The sequence below is a fragment of the Peromyscus californicus genome, unplaced genomic scaffold (assembly GCF_007827085.1).
Source record: "Peromyscus californicus insignis strain IS unplaced genomic scaffold, ASM782708v3 Scaffold_7__1_contigs__length_154581171, whole genome shotgun sequence".
NCBI lineage: Eukaryota > Metazoa > Chordata > Mammalia > Rodentia > Cricetidae > Peromyscus > Peromyscus californicus.
In genome coordinates, this window is record NW_026294595.1 from 56,910,381 (window position 1) to 56,934,309 (window position 23,929).

The window sequence follows — 23,929 nt, forward strand, 5'->3', positions numbered from 1 at the left end:
AGCTTTCACCATGATTTCAGACTCCAGGTTTTTATTATTAACACCAATTAGAATTCACGATACACTGGCGCTATTTATTTTTCTTTATTCTGGTATTGGAGGCCCTAGGCATGTAGGCAAGCATTCAGTAGTGAGCTACACTTACCAGTCCTCTCCTGGTTGGCCAGTTGTTATCATTTTGAGAGAATAATATAGGCCAGACTGGCTTCAGGCTCTTCATCACACTGCCTCAATAGCCTTAGTGCCAGCGTGGCAGGCATTTTGATATTTTCTTGATGGTTTTGTCTTGTGATTAAGATAAAATCAGGGTCCTATACTCAGTAGGAGCTTACTAATTACAAACAAACACAAAGTTCTACCTTTATCCTTAGGACTCCAGACAACATTCCCAGTTAGTACCTCCCAGACTCTAAGAGCTCATTGTGGGTGACGGTATGGCTTAGATCAAATCACTTCTACTGTTAAGGAGTTCAAGCTTTCCTAAGCACAAGCTGGACTCTGTATTCTCATGAACTTGAACTTAAAGTTATAGTTCACATAGTTTGTGCTTTGAGAATAGTGACAACTCTAAAGAGGAACCTAGTTAAATGTTGTTATTTATCTTTTCTATGTCATATTTTCTTCTCTCTTGCATATGTTTAGATTTTCTTAGGTGTATGTTTCCTTTAAAAGGAAGAGCACCACAAGATTAAAAAATTAGATAAGTTTCCATGTGTTCAGGGTTGGAAGTTACCTAAGTATAACTATGACATGTGTAATGTGAGCAATTGTCATTGTTAATTCTGTAAACAAAATTGTTTTAGCATGCCTTTACCTGACAATGTTATCTGAATTTTCCACAAATGAACCAAGACTTTCATAAGGAAATTACGGCATGAAATAATGTTGATGAAATGACTACCTATTAATTTAATTTTAACTCGTTATACTAGTCTCCTTTTTGAACTCCTAAACATTTTTTTAATTAACCAAAGCTGCCACAGTCTCATCAGCTATAACAAACTTGTCACACTGTATTTCTAACTTAGTAGTCATAAAGTGGAAGCAGTCCACATAAACTGATGCATGGCTTGTGGTTGTCTGTGCTTAGAGTGATTTACTCTGTGTTAGAACTGGTGGAGGTTACATTTGTCTTTGAAGATGAGCTTAAACAATTCCATTCTGGTTTACAACTCCCTCTTCATCTTTTAAAAAGTGCTGTTTGCCTGAAACCATACTTTAACTTTATTGTCGGGATGGTGCTTAAAATATCTATGCTGGTAAACTTTTGCTTAGTCATTATTTTTGTAATTATTAGAGCAAGGTGATAAATGAGTATGTGGATGGGGGTAGACTAGAGCAACATCAGGTTAGATACAGTATTTTAGTGGAAGACTGTCCATATCTAGCATACTATTGCTTCGTAGGATAGCAGAATAACTGTAAGGTTTTAAATATAATTATATAGGGACTAAATAATACTGCTATAAAAGGCTTGATTATCATTTCTGGATGGTATTTTGGCTTTGCTGTTGTTAAATATTGGTGAGTTATTCATACTGATTGAATGCAAGATAGGTGGATTTTGATGGATTCCACTGCAGGCATTCAGCCTTTTTCAAATTTCCTTATGAACAGCTCATCATTTTTAGAACATCACTTCTTTATTAAAATGCTCTTTGAAAATTTGATCATCTGCTTTATGAGACATCTCTCAAGTAGTGGTTCAAAGACGTATGAAGACATGCCTGTGCCTTTAATTGTTAATTTCCCCCACGTTTTTTCAATATTTTATTTACTTGCTTTAGAAATTCAGAGTAATAAAGTCCCTTCTTATTCTTTGCCTCTCTGAAATGTTCTCTTTATAGCAGAAGTTGCCTAAATGGAGAAAATATATGCAAGTTGTAATAAATCAGATTGCCCTGTTGTTTATATATGCTCAGTCCCTTCTTTGCTGCTGTTCTCACAAGTCAGGATGGGATTGTTTTCTTTCCACTTCAACTTTCTTGTTAAAGTGAGATTTCAATTCTTATCAAAAGTGTTTTTCTACCCATTTCCTTATTTTCTATAAGCACGTCAGAAGCCTCCGAGTCTCCTCATCATCTCCCTTCTGTTGGGTGGTTCTTAGTCTGACAGAGCCTAACATGTCTTTCAGTTGTCATAACATGAAGCAGGGTAATCCTGGCTAGTGTGTGGAGACCAGGAGGGCTGCTGAACATCCACAGCACAGGATACGGCAGCCCCTCCCTTTCCCCCGACACAAGAAGTGTCCAGTTCAAAATGTCCATAAAAAGAAATCCTGCCCAACAGGCCCCACACATCCTACTGTAACTAAATGCATGGGGAAAGGTCAGAATTTTGTTTTGAGAACATCTTGAAATCTCATGTGACTTCATTCCTTTTATTTCAAATATTGGCCTACAGAATCATCTCTATTTTCTCATGGAAGCTTCTGGAACCTGTCTATTTGAGAATGATCTGACTGGATCATCCAGTTTTCCCTTCCTTGCTCATTACTGGCACGAAAGTGACAATGATCACATTATCTTCATGCTCCTGTCATGTCTGTATTACTAAGCCCTCCTTTGTCTGATAGACTTGTGGATAGGGAAAGATTCACTGGGGCAGGACAATAGTCACCTGTTTAATCACGGTGCTCCTGGGTGTCCGTGTCCACAGTCTTCCTTTAATAATCACTTATTCATTCTACAGACACTTAGTGAGCACTTCTCATTTTCCAGAAAATACTTGTGTTGGAAATTCTGCAGTGAATAAGATAAAATTCATTTTTTTAAATTTTGCAATACAATTCAGTTCTACATATCTGCCACAGATTCCCTTGTTCTCCCCCCTTCCCCCCCCTCACGTTCCCCCTACCCCACCCCTCATTCCCACCTCCTCCAGGGCAAAGCCACCCCTGCGGACTGAGATCAACCTGGTAGACTCAGTCCAGGCAGGTCCAGTCCCCTCCTCCCAGGCCGAGCCAAGCGACCCTGCATAGGCCCCAGGTTTCAAACAGCCAACTCATGCAATGAGCACAGGACCCGGTCCCACTGCCTGGATGCCTCCCAAACAGATCAAGCCAATCAACTGTCTCACCCAACTGGATAAAATTCATTTTTAATGGTGATCACATTCCAGTAGAAATCAGAAAAATCCCAAAAATCACTGTTTCCTTCAAACATTATTTATACTGTTCTGTTACATATTAAAAACTAAACATCATTAACTATAATCAAGACAGAGCTTTATAATTAGCTTAAAAATTCTTCATATCTTTTCTTCTACAACAAACAAACAAAAACAAACAAGACAAACACCCATGCCCACCATCACCCCACCAAACCTCTTTTTCTCAGAAACTATCAGAACTTTAGGTCCTAAACTATGCTTTCTGCAGATGTCTCTCTATTTTTGGTTACAACTTACTTGGTGTACAGGAGCTAGGAGACTGACTTTGAAGTAAATGTTGAATGAAGGGAAATAAAATATTTGATGAACTGAGATAGTGTGAGTGAGAAGAGTCAAATCTGGCTGTAAGAGGGAAAACTGCTATAAAAGTCAAGATGGAAAATTGTAAAAGAGGCCAATCATTCAGTCATGCTTGGAACTTGTTTCTATGCTATGCCAGAAGGAGAGAAATCACACACACACACACACACACACACACACACACACACACACACACACATACACACACACACACACACACACACACACACACACACACACACACACACACAGAGAGAGAGAGAGAGAGAGAGAGAGAGAGAGAGAGAGAGAGAGAGAGAGAGAATATGAGACTAGGTTGATCCTGACTCTAGGCCATTAGAATCTGATCTGTCCTTCACCCTTCTAGAAGACTTCGTGGAGCAATACTGGGAATTTACCTAAGGCCTCCCATATACTAAGCAATATACTAGTCTACCACTGAGCAACATCCTGAACCCCTAGAAATATCTTTTCACAGTGCTTTTTAACAGCAAATATAACAAGTGTCCATTCTAGGCTATCAAACCATGTCAGCCATTTATCATATAGAATTGTCTCAGAAACACAATCTTCTTTTTGTATCATATGTTTTGTGTTGATCCTTAGAAAATTTACCAATGTTGGACTGTTTTGACCTACAAAAGTGACAATCTTACATGTTTCAGCATAACTTTTACAATATTTTTAGCTATTGTTTTTGTAGATGATATTTTTTAGTACAATATTAAACCACAGGCACAAACTATTGATGGAGGACATTATATAAACTATCCACATGACCAATGTTTATGGTACTCTAGGTTCTTCCTTATCAAAGGAACTGTGGCAGTCTGGGCCTGAAATGATATAAAGAGTATTATTTATTTATTATATAATTTCTCTGTTACAAGTACTAAACTGTATTTTCAGATTTAGTTTCTATAATGAACTGATGGATAAATATTTTTACCCAACTCAGTTGAAGAGATCAAAATTCAGAAACTGAGTAACTTACCCACATTCAGAACACCCATAGCCAAAAAATTCTGGCTTTAAAGGATGGATTTCCCTGAAATCTGCTAGTATCACCTAGATGATAAAAATAAGTGTTTTTAATCATCAATAGAAAACCAGTTATAAGCTACAATTTTTATCATATTCATAAAAATTGAAATTTTCTATAGCCATAATTATATTATTTCTTTGGAATTCTGTTATAACAATAAGCTGCAATTTGGATAAGATCATAACCTATTTCTAAATAGAAAAGAAAAGAAAGTGGGACTATGTTTTATAATAAATACAGTTTTGATAAATTTAATGACTATTTAAATAGACATAGCTTTACCAAATGTGAGATTTTTTTTAGAGCATCAGTTTTTTCCACATATTTTTAACACATTAGTAGAATAGTTCATATTTTATTCATATGCTAAATATAAATACTAGAGAAAGGAAGAAACTATAAAATCAAATCAAAAGAAATACTGAAATCAGAATGTTAAAACTAGAATATTTTTGCTTCATTGATGTTTCTCAGTCTCTGAGAAAGAAATCTGCAGCCTCATGCATGACACTGAGGAATATGCCATACATTAAGTCAATACACTAAGTAACATATTCTAAAGCACTAACCATGCACACAGATACCAGCCAGAGGAAAGAGTTAACACAAGTTACTGTTGCACCCAAAAGAAACACAAGGGCTCTCTTTGTACCATTTTATTTCATTTGTTTCTTCTTTCCTTCCCTTTTTCTTTCTTTCTTTCTTTTTCTTTCTTTCTTTCTTTCTTTCTTTCTTTCTTTCTTTCTTTCTCTCTTTTTCCTTCCTTCCTTCCTTCCTTCCTGCCTGCCTTCCACCAGTCTTGGTTTTAACTAGTCTATGAGCCAAATCAATCCTACCGCCAATTTTTATACAACCCATAATTTAACAATTATATTTGCATTTTGAAGTTGAGAAAAGGTGAAAAGAACACATTGAAGTGCTGTCAGTAACTCCAGATTAGAAATAAATGTAAAACAGCTAATATGTATGACACATGGGAATTCTATGTAATTTCAATTTCAGTGTCTATAAATCAGGTTTTATTCATACGTTCCTTCTACTGACACATCCACTGGCTGACTTTCTCACAGCAAAGGGCTCCCTGGCTGGCTGAGTCAGTGGCTGTGTATCTGGCACTTTATAGAAAAGGTTTATTGACCCCTATCCTAGAGTAAAACTGCCTTTATTCAGAAGCCAATGTTATGGCTTTATGCTTGTGTGAGTCAAGCAAGTCACTGTTTCTGAGCTTCAGATTCTACACTTTAAAATGATCAATGGCCCTGTGCTGGCTAGTGTCATACCAGCTGACACAGCTGGAGTATCTGAGAGGAGGAGACCTTAATCGAGAAAATGTCTCCATAAAATCTGGCTCTAGAGACTTTTCTTAATTAGTGATTGATGGGGGAGGGTCAAGCCCATTGTGGGTGGTGCCATCCCTGGGCTGGTGGTCCTGGATTCTATAAGAAAGCCCCAGGGAGCAAGCCAATAAGCAGCACTCCTCTATGGTCTCTGTATCAGCTCTTCCCTCCAGGTTCACATGCTGTTTGAGTTCTTGTCCTGACTTCTTTTGATGATAAACAGCAATATGGGAGTATAAGCCAAATAAACCCTTTCCTTCTGTGGTAGTTTGAATGTAATTGGCCCCCATAAGCTCATAAAGAGTGGAACTATTGGGAGGTGTGGCCTTGTTGGAGGAAGTGTGTGGGGGTGGGCTTTGAGGTCTCCTATGCTTAAGCTATTCCCAGTGTTACAGTGCACTCCCTGTTGCCTTCAGATCAAAATGTAGAACTCTTAGCTCCTTCTCCAGCACTATGTCTGCCTTCATGTCACCATGTCCCACCATGATGATAATAGACTAACCCTCTAAACTGTAAGCCACCCTAATTAAATGTCTTCCTTTGTAAGAGTTGCTGTGGCCATGGTTCTCTTCACATCAATAGAACCCCTAAGACACCTCCTCAAGTTGCTTTTGCGTCATGGTGTTTAATCACAGCAAGTAACCCTAACTAAGACAGTCACTTAGATCAAGGATAACTGTCATGTATTCTCTATATATACTAATGTCATTAAATTGCTAACTTTTTAATACTTCTCTGGGGTATCACAATACATGATTTAAAGAGAAAAATCTATGGAAGCTGAAACAAACAGGCTACAAGTTGCATTACCTTGTCATAATATGAAATTCAAGCAGCAATCATCATTCTTCCTTTGTAGTTAATAGTAAAATGTAACTGCTCATATTTATATCTCACTCATACCATATGGTTCATTTCAACTTAGAAATAGTTAAGCTTCTAAATGTGCAAATGCTATGCTACAAAGTGGGGGTGCTTTTCTCCCTGGGACGATGAACATCTGCTGAAATAAATTTTCCAATGGAGCAGTTAGCTACTTCTGCTAGCCTTTTCACTTCTTTCTTTCCTTCCTTTCTTTTCTTTCTTTCTTTCTTTCTTTCTTTCTTTCTTTCTTTCTTTCTTTCTTTCTTTCTTTTCCTTCCTTCTTTCTAGAAATTCGAAAAGGATGTTTGTTTAACTTCCACCATTATCATCTCCTAAACCAAGAAATAGTTTCTCTTGGGACAAAATGTTTCTAGAAAAGTAACATAGCCTTAGCTTTTATTTATTCTTTTGTATTTTCAAGGATGGGACAAGTAGAGTTTTGCATATTGCTTGAAAGACCACAGAATTAACTCTTGGATTTCAAGACTCATATGGACTGTAGACAATTTCAAACCAGAGGGTTGAAGTAGCAATTTTTACTCAGCAAAAGTCAGATTTTAAATGAGACTGGCTTTTAGGAAAGACCTCAGACCACTTACTCTTTGTACCCAAAGGTAGACGAGTCTGGAGGAAAGATCTCCAACCTTGAAAATAAATACTCCCAATGCTAGCATTCAATAGCATCTTGGAGATAATGAGAGGCTAAGCAGAACTAATAGGCTCTAGTCAAGGCCTGCCAGTCTTGTTCCCTTTTCAGCTTGTAGGCATCTGTTTCCCTGGGGAAAGTGAAGGCAAGACAGTCAGAGCACTTAGTTTTATGGTGCATAAAGAAGTCAGTGGGTAAGAACTATCAGAAATCTCTGTGTAAACCAGTTTGAATTGAAGATGTTGCTTTTGTCTCAGTGCTTTAAAGAAGAGCTCCTGGACCTTGGGGATTGCATCAAGAGAAATGAGTCATGTCTGAAATGGGGAAGAAAGGGCGTCAAATTTCATGCTCATTCATAACATGAGGACTTGTTCCCTGTATTCCAGTGGAGACAGGAGACCCTGAGGGAGACCTGAGAATCAAGTATTTAAGTGTTGAAAGGTTCTATTTGCTATAAAAGATCAATGGAATGGAGTCTATCATATATAAATCATTTGTTTCTTTTCTTTGCTTAATTTTTTATTATGAAGCTGGGCACATGCCTTTAATCCCAGCACTAGTTAACCATAGTTAACCATAGAGGTTTGGAGGTCTGTACAGACAGACAGAGAGTGATAGAGTGGGGAGGAAAGAGGAAGTTATGAAGCTGAGTGGAGAGAGGAAGTAATATGGCAGGGCACAGAAAGGTATATGTGCATGAGTATATAGGAAGCAGCTCTCTCTTGGAGTCTGAGGATTTCAGTCAGAGGATTTGTGGAGTTGCTATGGTAATAGCTGGTGGCTGTGGCTTGTTTTCTCCCTCTGATCTTCTAGCTTTCACCCCAACATCTGGTTCCGGGTTTTTTATTAATAAGACCATTTAGCAATTCGTGTTACATGAAGCAGTTGAATATATAAAGAAAAAGTTCTACTATCAATCAAAACTACTTGACCACTTGCTATGTATTTTGCCACTCCATTAAAATCTTTAGCATTCCCAAGATGCTTGTGGAATGGAGGGGCATTTTCCTTTGAGTGAACTGTTAGAATCTTTTGGATGACAGTCAAACACTTCTGTAATTTCCTTTACCATTTTTAGCTTCTTTTGGCATCTTATTTCGAGTATGTCTCTGGAATGTCAGGAAGAATCCAGATACAATTCCAAATGCTGTATTTTAATGCTAAGCTAAATTTGTTCTGGAGAATTCAGGAGGTGCAGGAGTTGGGAATGGATGGATATAGAGCTTTCTGTTTGTTTGTTTGTTTCTTATCACCTCACAAAATCTTAATAAAATACCAAATAGAGCTTTGGTCAGTTGCCACTTATGAAAGTAGATTAGAAAGGAATTTTTATCCTTTGGCAATAGGCAATAACAGATTTATTGGCATGGGGGAAGGTGAGTAGCCTTAAGGGAAACCAAAAGCTAGACTTTGAAAAGACCAAATGGTCCAAAGTCAGTGGAATTGTTGTTGTTGTTGTTGTTTTCCAGGATATTAACATTTTAGTTCTCTTCATTCACAGTTTAAATGATTTTGGCGACGTTTTGAATAAAAATTTTGGTTAATTCCCAAGCTGAATAATCTATAATAATATAAAGTGAAATCCCTTCACTGCTGTCTGCTCTAAGTTCCAGAAGCTTGTATGTGAAGTTTGGTGTACCGATACTAACTGGGACAGGAGATAAAGACCCAGCAAGGACAGGCCTCATGTGATCATCTCATGCAAAGTAAAATCGTTCATAATAAATGGTTCTTTAAGGTTCCAAGGGATTGCATACACCTGCATTTACAGTATGGCTCTAGTTACTTGACAATGAATGAATGGGTCTTGCTTGCCCTTCTCATCAGGAATCACTGAAGTATCAAACAAAGGATGAATTCTTTCCTAAGAAGCTTATAACTAACTCAGGTTTCACAAGTATTCCAGGAACAGGATTCTTTCTGGTTACCAAGGTTGTAAGTGTGATTTTGATTTTGGCCCAGAGAATGAAGAACCCAAACCATATGTTGTCCTACTTGTTCTGTGAGCCAATAGCCAACACTCTTTTTATCCACCAGCCCTCAAGTCCTTATTGTATTCTGAAACAACAGACCCAAGTATTTTTTGTTGGCTTACCTGAATTAATCTTTTCCTGAGCTAACACAATGAATACTTAACAGAAAAACTTCTTCCTGCTCCATACTACCTAATTCCTTTTCTATTAAATTTTAGCTTTGTCACTTTAAACAATTAATTTCAATTCTTTGGATCTCAGGGTTTTGGGGGGTATAAGATAATGAATGTGTCTAAGTGAGTATAAGAGTCTCTTTTGGCTCCAGTACCTCATGACCCAGTCTGTCACAGAGCAACACTGAAGCAATTCTATGACCTTTAGTGTGAAGAAAGGGCAGTAGGAGGGAGACATGTCAGGAATTTCATTTTTTCATTTCTCCCACTCTCAAAATTGCAGCAAACAGCTAAAGTCCATGACCCGAAATTTTATTAGTTATGCCAATTATTTCAAAAAAATTTCATGTAAGCTTATATATTTGAAGCTGAAGGGAAAACTCTGAGTTGTGATTTATTTTACCTACTTTTACCAGTTTCAAGGGTTGAACTCTGTTCTGTTTTAGAATGGAAAGCAGAAATAGCATTACTATGTGTTGGTTTCTAAAGCTATAGCAATTAACTTTATGTCAGTAGTTAGCAGTAGACTTCCCCCACCCTTCTATTTAGCAAAATAAAGTTCACATGTTTTCTTCTAATTTTTGTGGCTGATGTGCTTAATCCTAAGACTGTCTTGTTTCTTTCTCTTGTTGTGGCTACCCTTCAAAAAAATTCAGTGTTCACACTCCAGTGATAAAATATTGCTAAAGATTTACTTTTAGTATTTTCATTCCATGCACACAAGTAAATGGAATCCACTCTGTTACAATCTGACTTCTTTTTGACGGCCTAAGAGTAGTAGTAAATTTTTCTAATAAGTGTCTTTTGGGGCAGTTCTTTGGCTTTCCTGAAATGGAAAATCTATGCAAAAACCATAGCTCTGAGAAAATTGTCTAGAGGGATCTGATGATTATAAAATACCTAGTTCTGTTTCTAACAATATAAGGAGCAGACTGGGGATAGGAATAAGAGCTAGTTGTGTTTCATTTCCTGAATATTGATGTCTAACAGCAGAAATGCTTTGCCTACTTCCTACTTTGTATAGCTACTGCAAAACCTCCCTCCTATCACCAAGTGTAAGACTCTGTTTTGAGAACCAAAAGACTGCTGCCTAGAACGCCTAACCGTATATGTTCAAGTTCCTCTGAAGACTTAGTCTGATGTGCATTGTCTTTGCATAGCCTTTCCATTGGGTGAACTTAAGACCCATCTTTAGTAATAATTTAAATAATATTTCAAAGTTTAGGAGCAAGAAAACCCTCTTCATTTAAACTGTCACCTGTTTGATACAACAGGCAGATGGTGGCTTGTTTGGCCCAGTGAAGTACTGAGCACTTTTACCCACTGCAGAGAATTGTGCATGGCAGATAACAGAGCCAAGAAGAGTAGGCATCTATAAACCTTGGCTCATGTGAAAGTTAAAATGTGTACATGGTGTAGGTCTAGCATAAACTGCTTTACAACTTCTGTTGGAAAGATGTACAAAGCAGAGGCAACTCTAAACTATGCACCTACGGCTTTCAACTTTGACAAGCATTCATTTTCCAGCTTGTTTCCCAGGTACATTTTAACAAATACTATTTGAAAATTAAGGGGACACTGGAGATCTAATTGGTTTATGCAGGGAAATAAAGCAACATGGTTTTGCTTTGGGTTTGTGTGATAACTGCAGACCTTGTGACTCAGGAAACAATATGGTATTTCCACAGGCCTATGGAAATCAGAATGATGAACATAACTACATAAAATAGTAACTCATGAAGATAATTTTCAAGAACATCATTTATTATTTTAAACGACCTTGATTCAAGAAGGCCCAACTGGAGAAGAATTCAAACAATAAGACAACTTTTTAGATAAGACATTTTAATATATTACCCTTCAAAAGGAACTTTTATAAGCTGAGTACTTATTGAGAGTGGAGAGGCAATCATTTTATATTAGAGACAAAGTCAAAGGACTTTCTATCAGAACATACCCTGCCACCTAGCTTTAAGCAGAACACCAGATATCCCTGCTCCCTGTCTTGGCCATCTGAGCATTTTCTCTTAGGACTCAGCTCTGATGCCTACTCAGGTCATCCTTTTTGCTTTCTGCTATCCTCCCAGCTTCTCCTAGGCTTGGAATACTTGCTTCATTCCTATCCAATACAAGTAAAACATTCTCCTTTATTAGTAGGTAATATACAATGTCCTGATTTTAGCACATTTTAACTCTTCTCCAAAAACCGAAAGAGCAAAAGTTGTCTTACTATAACATCTTTTTTTTTTTTTTTCTGAAGAGGCCAGTATTTTTCTTTTTCTTTTTAAATTTCTTTTAAGATTTATTTATTTATTTTATGTATTCGTATACATGCTCTATCTGCTTATATGCCTGCACACCAGAAGAGGGCATCTGATCTCACTACAGATGGTTGTGAACCACCATGTGGCTGCTTGGAATTAAACTCAGGACCTCCGAAAGAGCAACCAGTGCTCTTAACCTCTAAGCCATTTCTCCAGCTCTGAGGCCAGTATTTTTCAACAAAGAATTCTCACTTGCTTTTAAGTTGTCTGTTCTCATTCTCATAGATAAACAAGGTTTTGTAGCTCACCTTATACTTTGACAGTTACATAAGTCAGGAAAATATTAGCTTTTGAAAGGCTCTTGAAAGAGGGCTAAGATTCATTGCCATGTCTCTCTATTCCTTCCCTAATACATTAAACACCCGAGCCCTGCTGGCTCTAATACTTCCCTCTGCGGCTACACTAGTGAAAACCACTATTGCTTTTCCAATAGAAAGACTGTGAAAGCGTCCCTAAACATTGTTGGGAGAGAAAGGAAAACCTACCAGCTCTATTCCCAATAGTTTGGAGGTGGGGAACAGACTACAAATAAATTGACAATAGATCAGCAGGTTTAAAATATGTGCTCACAAGCATCCAATGAGTGACTCCCTGAGCAAGCAGGGGTAAGGGTTTATAGAATAGAAAGAATTTGGGGTTCGAATGAAGAAGGTTCTAATGAGGCTTGTTTATACAATTTCTTGGAATGCCCCCAGACAAAGCCAGTTGCCTCCCTGACAGAAGACTTCCTGGCAATTTGTGGCAGCTGACTCTCATAAAGCTGTTTCAGTCAGATAAGGGAAGTTCAGATAAGCTTCTATGTCCACTGTAGCTGTTTTCACTTTGAAATCTTTACACTGTGTTGGAGGGCTGCTGATCTTTAGAGTATCTCCCTACACTGAGTCTCATTCTGCATAAATTTGTCTCCACAACACAGCGAGGGAGGCAATACTAAAGCAGCTGATCATGGCGCTGCCCTTCTTAAAAACACTTCAGTGGCTTTTCTTTGCCAGGGATTATGATTTATAATCCTAGATTTACTGCTTGCCTACTAAAGCATAAAGAACAAAAAAGTAAAACTGTATAACTAACTGTAGCCCGGGTGGCTAATGTTGATATACTCAGAGAGAGGTGAGCAAGGTGGGTGAATTATGACTGCCAAAAAGTAGCCTGTGGTGCTATTCCACATTTGTGTCTGTTTCTCAGATTTTACTCCTAAAAATCACTGCATTAGGCGGTATGCCAAGTACCAAATCTTTTCCTCTTCCCTTAAATTTTAATTAACATTTCATTTCTTCAGGGCCTCAGTGAGATGCCTGGCTAAGTTCATAAGCTTATTCATACGAATGTTAAGAAGTTAATGTACTGTGCATTTCCATGTACAGTATGCCTATTTGGCTAAGGTCCTTCATGACTTATTTTACAAGATAGCCCGTAAAAGGTTTTTCAGACTCTAAAGCAACAAGGAGATGAAAATGTGATCAGTGCATTTTTGTGGTGCTTCTGGATCAAAATGATCTTAGAGGGGAGAATTCTGTTGCCTTTGCACAAATGGAACCCCTTAGGAGGCTTCATGCTCTCCTCTATAACTCCATTATTTGGAACAGAAGAAATATACTCATACCCAGCTGGGATTTATTTTTTTAAAAAGCCCATATAAAAATATAATTTACATGTCAAAGAATACATCAAATTAAAGTTGCAGTATGGTTTTAAAAACAAATTTACAGTGTTATGCAATTATGTGCTATCTACTTTCCTGCTGTATGGACTTCCCTTTTCTATGTTCCTCATACAAACAGGATTACGACTTTTACCTTCCATAGTGTTTTCAAGGTCCGCTGAGACCCCTCAACTCTTCTGCTTCCACTTTCTAGCACTAAGATTAAAGATTACAGGTGAGTGCTACCACACTCAGCTTTTTATGTGAGTTCTTGGGATCAAAACTTGGATCTTCATGCTTAAAGAGCAGGAGCTTCACCCACTGAGCCCTCTCCCTCCCCTTTCATTTTTGAATCCTTATAGAAGTATAATTTTTGATACTACAGCTTTGGTCCAATTCAACAAATTTTATCAAATGCATACCATTTCCCCCAAAGCATAATCTGTAGACCATATTGTGGTTCAGAATTCATACTAGAGACTTAATGGCTTGAATAATTAAGGATAGTCAGGCCCCTGTGATTCATGATAAGTAGGTTTATATTTGGACATACAGAATATAGTGAACATTGTCACTGGGATGGTTTAATTTCAGAAAACTATATGCTGAGGAATCCAGATGGCTTATGAACATGTACTTTGAGCATCATCAGTTATGACACATTGGGTGTGTACAGTGTGGTCAGCTCATCATTTATACCATATACAGCTCTGGCAATTTAATGACTCACTACAGTTAATGTCAGAAAATCAGATGGTATTGCCCATGTACTTATGATCCTACTAAATGCTAACATTTAAGAATACCTACTTGCTCTGAAGATGCAGTTCATTGTACACATTGTTTTCTATAAATAGCTCTTACTTTTCTGAAGCAACATCTGGTAAATCAATTATAGTCTCTCTCATGTTTGCAGTCCCTAATTCAGACTGCCTTGGTAGTTGTCTAGTCTTTAGTGGCCCAGATATGTGAAAGCAAGATGATATAATACCTTCCATATTTGGAATTAGAATATTCCAGAATGCCCCAAATCTTCATGTTTACCAGATATTCCCTAGGTTCATAGATATTTGCTTTGTGTACTGGGGCAAAAAAAAGGCAAGTATCCATTAGCTTAGCCATTTCCAAGTGGGACTGATGGCACAGAATCTGTAGCTGAGGCATTCACACAGGAAACAATTTAAATGACAGAGGTTAAGACAGCAGGATCACATGTTTGAGGCCAGCCTGGGCCCCATAGTGAGAGCCTATCTACAAAACAAAACAAAACAAAACAAACATATTCAAGTACCATTATGGTTCTAGACTGCCCTCTTGCTTTCTATCACATATATCCATTCCATTCACTAAAGAAGGTAAAAGAAGTCTTCCTGTCTTAGACAAGGATTTAAGATTATTTTCTTAGCCAGTTGTAGTGGTGTACATTTGTAACCCTAGCTTCTTGGGAGACTGATGCAGGAGGGTTACAAGTTTGAGTCCAGTCTGGGCAGTATAGCAAAACTCTTACCTGAATTAAAATAAAAATAGGCTAAAGGTATTGCTTAGAGCTAGAGTACTTGCCCAGCATGTGTGAGGTCCTGAGTTTAATCCCCAGCCCCACAGAAAACAAACAACACACCCACTATTTTCTGTTGCTTAATTTGTTGTGACTTATTTTCCACATTGAATTGTACATATGTCTCTTGATTGCATGTAGCTAATTCTCAATAAATAGGCACTAAAGTATTGTGACTATGGCTTAGAAGTATTTGAGGTAAGTACTGCAATGATCCCAGGAGGGGTTCAACTTTGTTTCTGTTTGGGACTTTTTCATTTTGTGTGTTTAAGTCTTGGATTAAAAAAAAAAAAGAGCAGGGAGAAAAACTGTGAAAATGTGTTATTCCTATATGAGCTTTTTTTTTTTAGTTTTGCCTACTCTGTGATGAGGTATAGAATTTACTCAAAAAGAAAACCCACTGTTTTGAGTCCTATCGCCTTTTCCTTAAATGTTGCTGAAATGCTGGAGTCAAAGGGAGTTACCAGCTTAAAGCTGTGCCAAATAGGGAAGGTGGGGCTGCCTGGGAATGAGGTTTTGATTAATCAGGTTGTATAATATTATGCTAAGAGATGTTGGGAAAGCAATTCAAAATAATGTGTACTCCATATGAAATCACAGGTTAGTGTATACTTAAAAATCTGAGTTCTTTTGCTATCCTCTTGAAAGTTTATGTAGAAACAGTATTAGGAAAAAATGAGTTTTCTATATCGCATATGTACAATCTTTCCCCTAATATTTGTGGGCCTAGAAAGAAATTACAAATAGATTCCCACATAGAATATATGAAATTATTAATCATGGTAAAAACCTATAAATGAAATACTGATCTTTGTGCTTCTACCTTAAAAATGTAGCTCAGAAAAGCTTCCAATTTAGAATTTTTGACACCTTTGTAGTTGTGTTTAAAAGGGAAGGCTGCTAGAAGAGACTGTTCCAAGACCCACAACCCTTTTTGCCCTCTCCTGCCCTTCCTAAATAGCAAAAAGTATCAAAGTATGCAAGTGGCCATTCCTGCTCACATGTCCAGGATCTATTGAGATTTCCTGCAGCTGTTGCCAGGTGGGCACTCTCAGGACCTGTGCAAGAGAATGATCTGCAGAAGAAATTGACACAGGTTCAGGAATGTTTGGGCAGGTGATTCTGAGATTCCAGGTACCCAAAAAAAGCAAAGAACACATGATGAGTGTCTACTTACTATTCTGATGAGCATAACCCTTTGGGTACAGCATCCTTTGGCTTGGTCAAATGAAAGGCAAAAAGATTCACTGCAGCATGAAGCCCAGCAAAGCACCAGTGCCTGAGTTTAGAGTTGTATGAGTGTGTGTTTGCATGTTCAAGTACACACACACACACAGAGACACACACACACACCTGAACTAATTAAGCCAAACTCTATTGTCTACATAAATATCTTTAAAATATTATAAATATATACATATTCATGTACAATATCCTGTACAATAAAACAACCTCTGGAGGCATCACAATCCCTGACTTCAAGCTCTACTATAGAGCTACAGTAATAAAAAAAGCTTGGTACTGGCATAGAAACTGACATGTAGAAGAATGGAATAGAATTGAAGACCCTGACATTAATCCGCACACCTATGAACATATAATTTTTGACAAAGAAGCCAAAACTGTACAATGGGAAAAAAAAGCATCTTCAACAAATGGTGCTGGCATAACTGGATATCAACGTATAGAAGGCTGCAAATAGATCCATATCTGTCACTGCGCACAAAACTTAAGTCCAAGTGGATCAAAGACCTCAACATAAATCCAGCTACTCTGAACCTGTTAGAAGAGAAAGTAGGAAGTAGTCTTAAAAGCATTGGCATAGGAAATCATTTCCTAAATATAACACCAGTAGCTCAGACACTGAGGAAACAATCAATCAATGGGACCTCTTGAAACTGAGAAGCTTTTGTAGAGCAAAGGATACAGTCAACAAGGCAAAGCGACAGCCTATAGAATGGGAAAAGGTCTTCACCAACCCTGCATCTGACAGAGGACTGATATCCAAAATATATAAGGAACTCAAGAAATTAGACATCAAAATGCCCAACAGTCCAATTAAGAAATGGGCTATAGAGCTAAACAGAGAATTCTCAACAGAGGAAACTCAAATGGCTGAAAGACAGTTAAGGAATTGCTCAACATCCCTAATTATCAGGGAAAAGCAAATCAAAACAACTCTGAGATACCACCTTACACCTGTCAGAATGGCTAAGATCAAAAACACTGAAGACACCTTATGCTGGAGAGGATGTGGAGCTAGGGGAACTCTCCTCCACTGCTGGTGGTAATACAAGCTTGTACAACCACTTTGGAAATCAATATGGTGCTTTCTTAGAAAATTGGGAATCAATCTCCCCCAAGACCCAGCTATGCCACTCTTGGGCATATACCCAAGGAATGCTCAATCATACCACAAGAGCACATGCTCAGCTATGTTCATAGCAGCATTGTTTGTAATAGCCAGAACCTAGAAACAACCTAGATGCCCTTCAATGGAAGAATGGATAAATAAAATGTGGTACATATACACAATGGAATACTACTCAGCAGAGAAAAACAATGAAATCATGAGGTTTGCAGACAAATGGATGGATCTAGAAAAAATCATCCTGAGTGAGGTAACCCAGACTCAGAAAGACAAACATGGTATGTACTCACTCATAGGAGGATACCAGATGTGGAACAAGGATGACTGGACTGCTACTCACATCACCAGGGAGGCTACCTGGAAAACAGGACCCCAAGAAAGACACGGGAATCACCCAATGACAGAGAAATGGATGAGATCTACATGAACAACATGGACGTGAGTGGGAGTAATGAAGGGCAAGGGTCGAGGGAAAGAGAGCTTGGGGGAGCGGGAGATCCCAGCTGGATCAACAACAGAGAGGGAGAACAAGGAACAGGAGACCATGGTAAATGAGGACCACATGAGAATAGGAAGAAGCAAAGTGCTAGAGAGGCCCACAGAAATCCACAAAATGCCCCCACAATAGACTGCTGGCAATGGTCGAGAGATAGCCTGAACTGACCTACTCTGGTGATAGGATGGCCAAACATCCTAATTGTCATGCTAGAAACCCCATCCAACTACTGAGGGAACCGGATGCAGAGATCCACGGCCAGGCCCCAGGTGGAGCTCTGGGAGTCCAATTGGCAAGAAAGAGGAGGGTTTATATGAGTGAGAATTGTTGAGACCAAGGTTGGATAAAGCACAGGGACAAATAGCCAAACGAATGGAAACACATGAACTATGAACCAATGGCTGAGGGGTCACCAACTGGATCAGGCCCTCTGAATAGGTGAGACAGTTGATTGCCTTGATCTGTTTGGGAGGCATCCAGGCAGTGGGACCGGGTTCTGTGCTCAGTGCATGAGTTGGCTGTATGAAACCTGGGGCTTATACAGGGACGCTTGGCTCAGCCTGGGAGGAGGATACTGGACCTGCCTGGACTGAGTCTACCAGGTTGATCTCAATCCTCAGGGGAGTCTTTGCCCTGGAGGAGATGGGAATGGGGGGTGTGCTGGGGGGAAGGGGAGGAGGGCGGGAGGGGGAGAACAAGGGAATCCGTGGTTGATATGTAGAATTAAATTATATTGTAAAATAAAATAAAAAATAAAATATTATAAATATATACATATTCATGTATTGTACCATCTAAAGGAGAGGATAAAGTAAATTATTTCCAGAACTCACAATGCATGTATTTGTGGCTACTCATTACAATATTTAGCTATGGCTATCTAAATGATTGAAACAAAATAATGCTATATGGCCAAAATAATGAAACAACAGCCCTGAGAGGCCTGGAAAGCTGAGTTTTCCTTATATATGCACTGTAGAAACAGGTTCATCTCACACTTACCGCTCCGTGCTGCACTGGACAGATGAGGGCTGCTATCCTTTGCTGTGGGAGGCTAGCAGGGGGCTAATTGAGCATGCCCACTTCAGCTGGATCTCCTCTTTCTTGTTGGTTGCTTCGCTTCTGTAGGCTGTGAATGTTCTTGGCCTTCTTGTATGCATTTTGGAAGGGATTTTCTTAGGCTTCATATTATTGCAATTCTTTGAGTTACAGATATCTTTGGCAATGGAGAGAGTTGATAATCTTTTTCTTTTTGAGCCTAAGTTTCACTGTGTAGCCCTAGCTGGCCTGGGACATACTGTGCAGAATGAACAGGATAGCCTCCAAATAATGGTGATCCAAGTGCTGAAATTATAGGTATGAAGCACAGTGTTTCACGAGGCTTCATTTTTAGTTTTTTGACCAAAATCCATTGAAGTTCTAATTGTATTTACTTTTGTGGCAGTGCTATTGGGAAAGATAATCAGAAAAAATTGAAACATTAATAAGAAACAACTTTTATTTGTGAGCATAAAAAACTTTGAGATAATATTTCAGCTAGTATCTTTATTTTGTGAGTAGAGAAGCCAAAACCTGAATTATAAGTAGTAGGACAAACTATTAAGTATATAAAGAACAGTAAAGTAATACCTAATAAAACAAACCATCAAATGTTTGAGCAGACATTTACAGCCCCATTTTATATTGTATTTAGTAGTTTTAGAGAACTTTAAATAATGAATTTAATCTGTTGTGATATGTTTGGCCAGAATTTATAGTGAGATCTATTTTACTATTTAATATCCTTGATTATGACCATTAGGACTATTTTTTTTATTACCCAAACAGGTTTCCAAATATTTTACTACTCTGAAGAAGACAGTGAATCTGTTAGCTCAACATCACACAATTTATGAAATAGACTCACCAGTTATCATTTAGTATTCCCTTTGTCTCATAAGAATTTTATACCTCACACATTTATATCTCAGTAGCTTAACCAGGGTGTCTAGAGTCTAGGTAAATATGGTCAGTAAGTTCCTCAAAGCTAAGTACTCACTTGTTAAAGAAGTTATTCAGCTATGCTCTAAAGCAGAACTCTGACAGACTTCTCAACTTTCTGGAAGCACTCTGTCATCAAGGGCCCACAGCACGGGTGAAAGCAAATGGCATCCACCTTTTACTGTTATCTTTGTCATGGAGGTTTCATTTAGACTCTGCCTTCCTGAATTCTGGGCTCTGGTTACCCAGAAGTGGTCCTTGCCAGCTAGTACTTGGCCTTGCCTGACTTCCCTGGGCTCCTGCCTAAAGAATAACAACTCCGCCCCTCCCAGCCCTGTCTCTGCCTCACTGAGATTCTCCAAACTGGCAGCTGCCAAAACCTACCTACCTACTTAGTAGATTCCTATTCATATAGTTTTGCCCCATGACCTCCTTATCATTTAAGAAAAGACAAGCTGAAAACATTTAGAAATTCTTTCACAAGCATAACAAATAAGTTAACCTTATTCTAAATTATATTGTCTATCATTAATGCTATATTTTCATGTGAGTACGACCTGTATTCAGATTGATTTAGTAGACTTCAAGACTATAAATCAGACTTAGTAACTATTTCCTCTTATCTCCAGGCATCCATGTTAAAAACAGATGTCTATGTGTATGTGCTAGATCATTTTGGGTTGTTTTATTAAGGTGCTGGTAAATGTTAGTTTGTGCTGAAATTTTAGAAATGGGCTTATAAAAATAATATTTCAATTGTAAATATTGATCTAAGGAACTAAACAGACATTGGGTTCAATATCTACCATTAGCAGAAAGCATTATTTCACAGAATGGTATAGTAACAATCATGGTTTAGAAATAACAATTTAAAATATTGTCTGGTATCACGGGTATCTAATAAGTAGCAAACTGTGGTAGAGAACGAGAGGGAGACAGAGTGTTGACTTGGCCTTATCTGACCAGAGCCTGAATGGAAGTCTCACTGTAAGGTTTTCCTAAACAGTTTCCCTGTGAATTTATGTCTTTAATGTATTAAATGTGAATCTCATTATTCATAGCATCATTTCAAAACACCCACGAGAAAGGCACAGTCATGTTTTCTGGTTTCTAACCTGAGAAACTGAACAACAGGCAGATAAGATATGGAAAGTTGTTCAGCTGAACTAATTTGCTTAACAACTGATATTACATATTTGATTAAAATTGTTCTTATTAAATGCAGTTCTGGAATGTTAACTTGAGAGAGTCTCAGATGACAAAGGTATGTCCAGGCTATGGCCATGTTAGTCTATATAGGAAAAAACATCTGTATTTTTAGAGTATGTTGAAGCTCAAACTGCTGCTATCTGGGAGTGTTCTAAATGTCCTGGGAGACAAAACAGCACATATAATGATCAGTGGAGTAGGAATAAGTGTTCTACTTTTTTTCCTGGCTGTAGCTTTGCCAATAACTAGTCTGGTGAGCTTGAGCAGGTCCTTTGACCTCCTTTAGTCTTAGGAGTTTTTCTTTTAATAAGGGGTTGGGCTCTGATTTCTAAGGTCAATTAGAACTATGAAACCATTTGACTTCTCTTAGAGTCTCTTTCAAAACACACATTGCATATTTATTTATGTCTCAGCCTATCTTAAAGGTATTACTGGACCATATCCAATCACAGCCCAGGCAAACAATGCAGCCACAGAAAGACTACTTGCGTCATTTTATTTTATTTTATTTTTTTCACATTCAAACAATACCTGGCAAATAAATAAAGATTTCTGAAATTGTGATTGGCACAATGATGTATGATCTGCTGCACTGAACATTTTAGCCAAGTACATACATATTCAGAGCTCAGAATAAAGTGAGAGCAGATTATATTTGCCTGTTTGTGAAAACACAGTGTTAGAAATTGGGGATGTGGCACAAATGCTCAAAGCTCCACAATCTGAGTCCTCCCCTGCTCTTTTGGCTTTTCCATCACAGGCTCACATCTCAGCAACTTTTCCTCACTCATTCCTAGACCTTCTGCATTTCCACCTTTGTTCCTTTGCTCTCTCCCTTGGGTAGCATTGCACAGTCTTGGCTCTTGCTTTCTTCTCCACACGTTTTAAGTACAGGACAGATTTCTACACCTTTTGCTTTTCTGTGTTGAGACAGAGCATAAATTATGATGGAACTCTTTTGGGCACAATGGAGTGTTTAAGAGATGATTTTTAAATTTTTATTTTATTTTTTTCAGAGAACTTAGGTGGGGACTAGCTCAGTCTCACTAGTATCATGGAAACTATATTCAACTTTGTTTTACAACACACAAGCCCAGGGCAAATACTCTACTGCTGAGCTACATCCCTGAGCCCCTCAAGGGATATTTTAGTACGACATTTCTAGAAACAAATGTCTCAGTACTTGCTAGAAATTTAGAAAATATTCTCAATTTTTTAGAGAATCTATTAGATATTATATTTTAGAAAATTAATAACTATTTTTTGTGATTAAGAAGTTACTTAGGGAAAATAGAATGTAAGAATAGGATTTGCGGTTTATGGGACTTATGAGTGATCCAGAACTAGGTGCCTCAGGGCTGAAAAACTATGTCTTTATAAACTATGCAGCTTTGGGCAAGTTACTGCATGTTTCTGTTTTTAATTGTTTTTAAACTATAAAGTATGGATACTAACACTACTAAGGTTGTGCTAAGCAAGAAGACAATGTATGTAGGAGACTTGGAAAAACCACCAAGTATATATTTATGTGTTTATTAACAACTCCACAAAGTAAGCAGTGTGAGTCCATTTTACAGGGAATGAAATCAAGCCATTGAGATCCTGGTGCTTATTCAAAACAACTCAGCAACAAAGCTATCACCTCTGTAACTCCAAAATCTTTTCTCCTCATCCAACCTTCCTCATTGGCTTTATATTATCTAAATGTGATAATGGATGAGTAAGCCACAGCTCTTAAGGATAAAACATTGATTAGGAAGTAAAAAGAGACTGGATCCTTTTTCACAAGAGCTTTAGGGGTACTGTTTACAGGACTCTAACCCATGGTTGAGAGGCTAGTTTCCATGGATATTTCTAACTAAGCCAGATCTTGAAGTGTGAGCTGGAATTAGGTCATGGACTTGGATGGGATAGAAGGTGCCCTAAGCAGAGGAATCAGAGGAAGAAGGATAAAGAGCATGTTCTGCATGTAAAGGTAAGAAGCTGTGGAAGGATAGGGAATCATTGGTACTGCACAGGTCAGCTTGACTGGTCTGTGAAGTCTGTGATGAGGAATGGAATGCTTTTAAAGGCACAATATGAATGTACTTCCTTAATCAAAAAAAGTACAAGAATGTGTACACAGTGATGTTATACTGAGGCCAGGCAATCTGCGCCTCAGTTGTGTAGGCTGGGGAAATGAATAATGAAGCATGAGTTAAAATTCTCTTATGTATCTGGTATGTGTATTTTACAATGTATGCCTCAGGCTTGCCAAGGTCAAGCATGTCTATAGGTAATGTATATTCTGTAGGGAAAATAACATTATTAACAATTGAAATGCTTTTCCAACTTCCAGGAATTCTTTCATCAGAAAACTTATCTACATTAAGATCATATGTTCAAATGTCTTTGTTTCTAATGGGAAACAATTTTCATGACTTCATGTGTAAAACTATTGTTTTTAGTGTTTAATACTAACAATTCTTGTGGCAGCAGATTCATTTACAAACCAAGATTCCCAGGACTCCATAGTTAATCTTCAGAGAAATATTGATTTAAGAATCACTGTAAACTCTACTCTTAAAGACAGATTATCTGAAGACTGATTACTAACAGGCTTCAGTAATCAGTATAAATGATTTAAATGATTTAAAAATTTATTGAGATAATTAAAATTAAATGATTTGGATGTTTAATAAAATTTCAGCAAAATATCTTATTAATTCTGAAAAGCATCTTTCAAAGTAGAAATGGTATTCTACCAATTCCTTCCTATGTAGCTTATATACAAGTTACTTGTATGGAGCCAGTATGTTGGACAATATTAATTACTAATCTCAGAGTCAGTAGAAACTCTGTTA

The 23,929-nt window shown here is 37.8% G+C and overlaps 1 protein-coding gene and 1 long non-coding RNA gene across 15 annotated transcripts in view; one reads left to right on the plus strand and one right to left on the minus strand.

Annotated features, from left to right (window-relative positions):
* The window catches only part of LOC128102443 (uncharacterized), a 140,128-nt gene that overhangs the window by 91,702 nt on the left and 24,497 nt on the right, over positions 1 to 23,929 (minus strand). For 11 of the 14 annotated variants that reach the window (XR_008215407.1, XR_008215406.1, XR_008215411.1 and 8 more), the window contains 4 exons: positions 18,900 to 19,343; positions 17,692 to 17,758; positions 4,466 to 4,539; positions 2,620 to 2,741 (listed from right to left, as the gene is read on the minus strand). This is a non-coding gene — a long non-coding RNA (uncharacterized LOC128102443). The remainder of the gene's footprint in view (positions 1 to 2,619; positions 2,742 to 4,465; positions 4,540 to 17,691; positions 17,759 to 18,899; positions 19,344 to 23,929) is intronic. The other 3 variants (XR_008215404.1, XR_008215413.1, XR_008215409.1) reach the window with 3 other exon arrangements.
* Positions 1 to 23,929, plus strand: part of Itprid2 (ITPR interacting domain containing 2) — an 86,420-nt gene that overhangs the window by 649 nt on the left and 61,842 nt on the right. The window lies entirely within an intron of this gene.